We start from the raw sequence: 9,655 nt of genomic DNA, 5'->3' as shown, positions 1-9,655 counted from the left end.
GTTCTTCTGTGTACAATTGTTCCACCATTATTTTCAGACTCATATCTGTAAAAAAGGCTGCATTGATCTCATCAAGCACTATAAATCCCTGGCATCAAGGAATCCCTTTGAAGCCAATATCTTGCTCTGATACCAGTTGTTAAGAAATTTATTGCATAACATAAATAATTACTGAGAGGAAAAATAAAAATAATCAGCAACAAGTATTCACATAAACAATACACACAAGATTTCACTGGGAAAAACCCAAATCTAGGGAAAAACTAAACCCAATGAGATCTCATTATCTTTCACCAAAATCCTGGACAAGATGGCCAAGTGAGCCTTCAATGCTCACCTCCAGGTCTTGCATTACAATGAAGTCCTTCTAGCCTTTTATAAGCTCCATTACATATAATACCATGGGCAGAATACTATGGGTGCACAATACCATGTGCCCCAAAACCATCACTGTTTAACCTAGTCAACTTTGACTCTATCCTGATTCAAGTTTACCTAACAATTCCCCCCTTAAACTTGACTTGGGGTTCCTTGACTAACTCCAGCCAAACTTGCTAAGTAAGACAATCCCGTTCACTCTAGCTCTTACCCCCCTCAGAGTTTTTACTTGGGGTATTGTTAACCGGACATCCCTCCTATCACCTAGGTCTAACCCAGACTTTACCGATGATCACCAAGGGGTACACATGCCTTACCAGGTCTTACAGTAGTATGCCCATTTACATGCAATAATTTTGACTTCATTAATTTTTATTTTTATTTTTTATTGCTGGTGCAATTTTGATCCATCCTCTCTCAATTTGATTTGATCAAAAACTTCTATCAAACTGCTCCAACTGCGAACCCCACGAGAACCTCGTAGATTCTAGCACTGGTGGCCTCACGTAGCAGAAAACGAACAATTTTCGAAGCTGCATGAACAATTTTCTTCTGCTGACCTTCTTTAAATAGCCGCATGAATCCTGAACAATTCGTCAGCATGTTCCAAACCGGTAAATATCGCAAATGCACTGCAATCCCTGGCACAATATCTTCCACACATTCTCCTCGAGGTTCTTCCACGTACAATTGTTCCACCATTATTTTCAGACTCAGATCTGTAAAAAAGGCTGCATTGATCTCATCAAGCACTATAAATCCCTGGCATCAAAGAATCCCTTTGAAGTCAATATCTCGCTCTGATACCAGTTGTTAAGAAATTTACTGCATAACATAAATAATTACTGAGAGGAAAAATAAAAATAATCAGCAACAAGTATTCACATAAATAATACACACAAGATTTCACTAGGAAAAACCCAAATCTGGGGAAAAACTCAACCCAATGAGATCTCATTATCTTTCACCAAAATCCTGGACAAGATGGCCAAGTGAGCCTTCAATGCTCACCTCCAGGTCTTGCATTACAATGAAGTCCTTCTAGCCTTTTATAAGCTCCATTACATATAATACCATGGGCAGAATACTATGGGTGCACAATACCATGTGCCCCAAAACCATCACTGTTTAACCTGGTCAACTTTGACTCTATCCTCATTCAAGTTTACCTAACACTTTCCCTCCTATCATTTATGTGTCTTGTGTTGAACCTATTCAAATCAAACAATATTAAAATCATATTGTTGATCAGTCTATTCAACCTTCATCCACTTCCCATGATTTAGATCGAATGGAAGAAACATTGGAATGGTTCATGGAACCTAGTATGAAGACTAATCCTTCCATTCCTCAAGATGATATTACCAATATTAACCTCAATCTTAGATATGGTTTCCATGGCTCTTTGTATCTTGATCTGCTTGATCAACCTGCTCCACAAACTAATTCTTTATACTCTCTCTATTTTCAGGTTGTTGGTTCAAATTGTGATCAAGTGCAAGGAGGTCATATCACATAGGTGGAGGAGCAAAAAGGTGAAGATAAATTTGATCTCTCTTCCCTTTTTCAAAACCCTCTATGTCAAGATGTTATTCCTTCATTCTTGGTTGATTTAGAATCTAGTAATATTGGTAGTCAATCAAATGAAATCAGTTGTATTATTCAATATAAAGTCTTGGGAAACCACCATTCTGATGATGATGATTCTATTGATGAATATGGTGATCAATTCCCAAGTGAACCTACTAATCTTTCGGTTGCCCAAGAAAATTCTTATTTGAAATATTTAGATCAAGAGGTTGTTTTGGTCAAAGAAGATGTTTTCATGGAAGCTTCTTCTACAATTCCTCATTCCTTGTGTCTTATTTCCTATATGTCTTTTCCTTCTGATCTCCCACCTGATAAGTATAATTTTGGATTGTCGCATTGAGCATCCATTTTATCCCTTGTGAGCAATCAAATTAGTGAGTATCCATTCTATCCTTTTTTACTTATATTCTTTCATGAATAAAATTCTTATGTTCAAGTTACTCATGAGATTGTTCCATTCAATCCATCCTTTGAAGCTCAACTAGAATAATCTTTTGACTTGAGTAAGCTGGTTGTTGAAGTTGTAAAATATGATCAAATCAGTGATGTAGATGGCTGCCATTTGGATAGTAGTGATCTAGTTGAATTTATTGATGGTAGTTGTACACACACCATGCATGATCTGATTCAATCTTCACAATGTGATTCTACAATATTTGAAAGTTCTGGGACTCATCAGGGAGTCGAGGCACTTCAAATTTCGTTGATGGTTATGTCAGGTTCTCATGACTCTGGTAAGATCCTTGAACTAAATCAGATTTGGATTTTCTCGCAAAATTATTTCCTTAGCATGGTTTCACTGGATGTAAACTCCCTCTTGAAAGATGTTTGGTATTTTGGATATGGCCCTTTTAACTTTCAAGTTATGGTTTTTGATCGGAGTGAAGTTTCTAATCTGGTTAGTTCATCTTCAAGTAAATATCATGTGCCAAATTTAGGGTTGAAATTTATACATTTAATGGATACACAAAGTTGTGAAGTTGATCATTTTAAATATCATCATTGGACGAATGACTCATCCGTATCAAGTTATTTCGAAAATAATCACCTCCTTTTTTTTCTTGTGAATTTTGTACTGCTAATCATTTTATTCATCGTAGCAAAAATCATCTTGAGTGTTACTAAATGCTTGAGTTATTTGGTGAATCGAGCTCCTCTTTTTCATCCACTACATCCTGACTAGTTTAATGTATTTGCTATATTAGCATTCCTTTTCATTTATTTTGATGATTATGACACTAGTACATTTTGATACTAGCTAAAAGGAAATGGTTGGTTACATTCATCATGAAAGGAATATGATTCTATTATTCAAAAAAACTCCAAAGTTGTTGAAACTAACCTATCTTTATTGTCTATTAATCAAGAATCTTATATCTTAATCAATCCATCTGATCATAAGGATGATCTTAATAACTGTCACTTAACTAATGATTTTACCACCAACATATTTGATAATAGTTGTGTTAGAGCCTATATTTGCCTCAGGCTGAAAAGGCAAGGTTCTAGGTCCACATCAAACCACGCTCAGCCTCGTAGCTAGCCCTACGAGGATAGGAGAGGGCTCTCTCCGGGTCAATCTCAGCAAAAGATAATCAATGGGGCTTGAGATGACTGATTTAACATTTGATATTAGGCTAGGTATGAAGTGCAAAGTTTTGATTTGATTTTTTGGGGGTTTTGTTGGAAAAACGGGACAGGCAAATTTTGGGTCCGGGGATGAGGCCAGTTTTTTGCAGAGTTTAGGTAGGGGAAAGATAGGCAGTAATTTTGATGCTTTGGATTGAATGAATGGGTGGATCATACTGGTGAGGAGCCAAGGAGGGAAACAGGGTCTCAAGAGTCCTCCTCAAACAGATGAAAACATGTAGAATTAAACAAAATATCAAGGCAGAGCATAGCAGTCCAATGAATTCTACCTTAATCACTCATTTGTTCAATTGCAGAAGACAAGAGAAGGGAAAATGATATACATCAACATCAGTGAAATTAAAAATACATAGAGAAACACACCATCAAAACATAAAGCCACATGGATCCCAACAAGTGCTGCAAAACCCTGGTCTTTCCTTTGCCAAAATTGCAGAAATGAAATGTACAATGAAGTGCCAAGCAATCCCAAGTATCCAACCCTGAAAATGACTTAAAAATTACATGATATAGACAAGCCTAACTCCTTCCCATGCCTCTAGGGGTTGAGCTCATCATTCTAGGAGCTGTTTGAACCAATTCTAAACAAGGAACTGAAATCTAGGTAGTCAAACAACTTACCCCTATATGCTAGGAAACCGATTCATTCATTTAATTTTCACCTTTTAGTGAATGAATCCTCTAGAACAAGTAAAAATGTGCCAATATTACATCATGGTTATCAAATTACATCATGAAAGGTCAAGTGTAACATCAAAAAGAAAAATTGGTCAAAACTGGGTGAATTTCTGAGCTGAACAGTGAAAAATAGGCAAAAATCCTCTATGTGCCGCGCTTAATTCTCTATGCATTGCGCCACTTTGGAGCTGATTTTGAGGCACTTTCTGAAGTCAAAATTGAGCCCAAGTGTGCTTGTTGGAAAGCCCTACCTGTCTACTTTCCAACCCAAGTGGAATTTCTAAATTTGGATGTCATTTTCTCCTCCAAAACTTTAATCTCCCAAGACTACTTCCTATGTGTCAAAATAGGGGCAGTGAGGTCATTTTTTGAGTGTTTTTGACCTCCCGACGACTCAAAACTTGCCCAAATTTCTTGGCCATGCACCAGAGACCATAATTTATCATGAAAAATCCAAAAGTGCAAAGTTTTTTGGATTTGGAGCCCTCTAGCAAAAGCGAGCGCCACGTGGCGTGGCGCATAGGGAGGCAAAAACCTATCTTTTAGTGCAAAAAAATTTCAAAATGCCAAAATTGCTCCAAATTTCTTGAAATTTGGGATGGACCTTCTCCATCAAATGTCATGCTGTGCTAAAGAGGCTTCGGCCAATATCTAAAGACAATCAGCTCCTTTTGCCTCTTTTGCTTCCTTATTGCCTTCTTTAATTTTGCCTTTAGATTCCTTATTTGTGCCTTGCAAACCTTGTTCTGTGCCATGTAGTGGAAAGCCATGTGTCTCAGCAATGTTTTGTCCCTGTTGGCCTTGTCCAGCAGTCCCTCTAAGTGGATGTTGACTCTTTCGAGCCAAGACTCCCGATCATCATTAATCTCTTGCTCCAGTGAAGAGAGTTCAATCCTCCCCCTTTGAGCAGCTTGACGATTCTCCCTGATGTTTTGTAATTCCATAATCACCTACTGATCTTCAAGATGCTTATTCCTTTGCTCCAAATATTTAATATTCCACTTAGCCCTCTCCAAGTCGAGGGATAAGGCTTTGATCTCTGTCTGCTGCTCCTGGATGATATCTCTAAGTTTGGCACTTTCCGAGCCCATATCTGTATCATCATCATGAATGAGAATGAAGTCGGTCTCTCGTTCACCTGAAGGCCCCTCATCCTGCATTGGCCTCTTGCCTTTGTCTTGTACCTGTGGTGCTGATGTCGGAAGCGAGGCCCCTTCCACACTGGGTGGAGATAACACTCGCTTCGCTGCTGCAAACAAATGTCTAGTGCCCCTCTGATATGTGATGAATACCAGCACACTAATGGTCTCATGGTGCTCATACTGATGAGAAGGTCCACCTGTCTCATGCCCAACCTCTAAAAGCCCCTGTGAAGCTCTGAAGAAATCACGGGAGATGAAATCATCCCAAGTGATGCCTTGTAATCCAAGCTGATGAACCACCAAAATCTTAATAAGAGCAAAATGATAAACACTGTTAAGTTGCTACTGAGGGGTTTTGTGCTGCACAAGGGTGGTAATCCTCTCTATGTTCCGGCAAATGAAATACGAAATGTTCATCATCCGTACCCTGGTGAAATGCATGAGCAACCTGATGTGATAAGCATATAAACGATAGAACCGTCCCTCACAGCTGAAATACTTCATGATTAATTTCATTAGTGGAGCATATTCATCTTTAAGATATCGGAATGGAAACACTCTCTTGAGCTGCCTGAAGAAACCCGTTTTAATATATTGCTCATAATGCTGCCGGTCAATCTTTTTCCTCTTGTTCCATGGTTCTCCAATGTTGGGTATGCCGGTTGCCAGTGAGATAGATTTTGGTGTAAGTGTGAAGGTAACACCAGCCAAAGTAGCCTGATCTCCATGTAAATGCAGTACAAATAGACAAGACAACTCATGGTGAATTTGAACATTAGCCACCTTCTCACAAAACTCATAACATGACTGATGCTGAAAACAAAAAATGGCTAGAGGGCAGGCCTGTAATTCAGTGAGGGTGATTGGCTCTTCTCTAATATGTCTACCTCCTCTATGAGGCCGCCGGGGTGCATGGTCCTCCATGGGTGAGTCACTTTGGGTTTCCATTCCATAATCAGATGAATGACCGGATAACATGACTGCTGTACAAAATGCCTTGGAGAAAACTGATTGCTGATGTATAAAAACTTTGTTGGACTACTCTTTTGTGATGTGTTTAATTTCTGCCACCAAGGGGAAAACAAATGAAACAAGGGACTGTTAGGAAAGGGAAAAAATAGTAAGGGATTAGGGACTATTGGGACAAATTTTGTTAGGGAAATGTAGGAGGGTTTGAGGGGTTTTATGTATAGGGTTAGGAGAGTTTTTGTAGGGTTAGGGTTTGGGGTTTGGAATTTGAGAATTTGGGACAGAGAATTTGGGATAGGGGTTTGATGATTTTAGGGAGTAGGGAAACTTAGGAATGATGAAAATAAGGGAGAAATGGGATGGGGGAATGAATTTGGTAACAAACAATAAATTTGAAACCCTAAATAGCAATCTTCATGTGAGGATTTTGACATGGTAGGGTTTGAGTTGTTGTTTAGGCATTCACCACATCAAACCACATAATATACACTTTAAACTTGGACGGATAAACAACAAAAGTGGAGCTAAACCTACTTGAAATCAAGAATGCATGCAGTTTTGGCAATTGGAGACTGTTCTGGAACTTTTTGGGCCACTCAGTTGTATGCGCCGCTCAACTTGCCCAATGTGCCATGCCTTCCCAGTGCACCACGCCTGTTCAAAAATGCACTGCGTGATTGCTCCCAGTGCGCCGCGCCTCCCCGGTGCGTCACACCTTCTGCCCAGTGCGTCGCGCCGGCAAGTTGCAGCGATTTTTTGCCCAATTTCTCACTCGTTCACCAAAATGACTTTGAGTTGCCTCCTCTTTCTTCTTGGCACGCAAATGAATTTTCAAAACTTGGAGACATGCTTTATACATTGGATTTTCAAATTAATTTTGTCAAAAACCCATTTTTGTAATGTTTTGCAGATGACCTTTATTTCAACCTCTGTTTTGGACTTTTTTCACAGCTTTTCACTTTGTAATGAGCGAAATGACCCAAGCTTGGCTTGCTTTTTGTAGGTTAGGGAGCTTCTTAGGCTAAGGAAAATAAATAGGGTGCAAGTGAAGAAATTTACAAAGAAGAGAAAAAAATTTACACGATTTTGTACAAATAAAGCTGAATACTCTGTTTTTTTCTCAAAACAGAGTTTTGAGGAAAAACACATTTTGAACACTTTTTAACAAAATTTATTGGCAATAAAACATCCTCATGGCCTGCTGGTGATTATCGGACACTCTGAAGCATTTATTGACAAAACCCTAATGAAACCCTAGACCTACTTGACACTAAAACCCTAAGGACAACTTTTGCAACTTTGATGAAAAGACTGTTAAATGAAGAGCCAACAGGCAGATAACACGAGGGGAATGAGTGACAAGGCTCTTCCATCAGATTATGGCATGCTCCTAGTGGAATGCAGATGATCGAGCTGAATGAGACACCTAAAAATGAAATGCAATAAGAGAATTGATCTCTGACGGAGGGATGACCAGACCGACTCTAACATTGGCTCCAATGGGGATGGTAGCTCCTTGGAGGTGCCAAGAACGGCAGATCTCTGGAAGAGCTAGACAGTGCCTTCATCCATTGGGCCATGGAGTCATTATTTCGACAAACAACACAAGACTTTGACTCATTTATTGACTAAAACCTGACTCAAACTGACTCAATTGTGAAATTGAAATGACTGAAAAACTGACTCGACAAACTGAACTCAAAAATGAAATCTTACTTTAGAATTATAGCCTTCACTTTAGGCCCCAGACTAAAGAAAAGATCAGAGCACACACTTGCAATGATACTGAAATAAAATGGTATTTACAGTGACAATGTAAACAATAGAAATAACTCAGAAATGATACCGCTTGAGAAGCCGACCATTGACCGGCCCTCCTGGACAATCTTCCCCATTCATCTCCTTCAGAAGAAAGGCATTCTGACCTCGATATGTTGCAATCTTAAAAGGACCTTTCTAGATATTTTCAAACTTATCGTGCTTTCCCTTTTCCTCATTCCTTGCATCCCACTTCAGCACCACATCATCCAACTGAAATTTTTCCGCCTTTGCTTTTCTGTCATAAATCTTCTTAATTCTCTCCTGCAACTTGAATGTGTTTTGAAAAACTTCTTCCCATGTCTGCTGCAAATGAATCATTTGATTTAGTCTTCTCTACATTGGATCATCTTCACTACCAGCCTCCTGAAGAAGTTTGACTACCAGAGCTGCGAGAGAGGTAGGAAACACTGTATCAACTCCATAAACTAGCTCAAAAGGGGACATACCAATGGATTTCTTCTGACTCACTCGATCTGCCCAAAGTGCATGGACCAACTTCTTATGCCAACTTTTCTTGTTTATTTCCAGCAACTTTTTAATGATGTTAACCAAAGATTTGTTGGAAGACTCCGCCAATCCATTGCCTTGTGGATGATAGGCGGTTGAGTGCCCCAAAGTAATGTGATATTTATTACAAAACTCAACCATCCTTTTTGATTTGAAAGCTGCTGCATTATCAGTGATTAACTTATTCGAGCAACCAAAACGAGACAAAATATTATTCTCAAGGAATGAAATTATTTCCGCATCCATAGCTTGCCTAGTGGGAACTGCTTCAATCCACTTCGTGAAATAATCTGTCGCCGTGAGGATCCATCTATGCTGACCTGAAGAAGCAGGATGAATTTCACCAATGAAATCCAACCCCTACTGCTGAAAAGGAGCAATCACCTCAATGGGCTTAAGCAGCAAAGGCTGTAATTTCTACTTTCCTTCAAAAATCTGACAGTTATGACAGCTCTTGAAAGTCTTGAACACATCAGCAAACAATGTCGGCCAATAATATCCAGCTCTCAGAATTTTATTTGCCGTTGTTTTCCAAAAAAGGTGACCGCCACAATCTTCTTTATGGAAATCCTCCATGACCTACTTCGCTTCTTCTTCCACCAAACAATTTAACAAAACACCACCGGGATCTTTCCAATAAAGTGCAGAATTCAAAATACAAAACTTAGCAGCCTCTAACTTAAGAGTTCTAGCTTTGTTTATAGCTATACCAGGTGGTGAGGAAAAATTCTGAAGCACATATATGATATCTGAATACCACGGAGAAAGAACGAAGATTTTAGCTACTTGAATTGACGGATCTTCCTCATTTTCATCGGACATAGCAGCAATTAGATTTATGTCTAAGACATGCAGATTTGATTCAGCCATTAACTTTTCCAAACCCTGTCCTTTAACAAGCTTTGTGGGCTTTATCTCCA

This window comes from Pinus tabuliformis, chromosome 1_2 (genome assembly GCF_031772625.1).
Source record: "Pinus tabuliformis cultivar Carrire ecotype Pingquan chromosome 1_2, CPIR1, whole genome shotgun sequence".
Classification (NCBI taxonomy): Eukaryota; Viridiplantae; Streptophyta; class Pinopsida; order Pinales; family Pinaceae; genus Pinus; species Pinus tabuliformis.
This window is presented reverse-complemented; position numbering follows the sequence as displayed.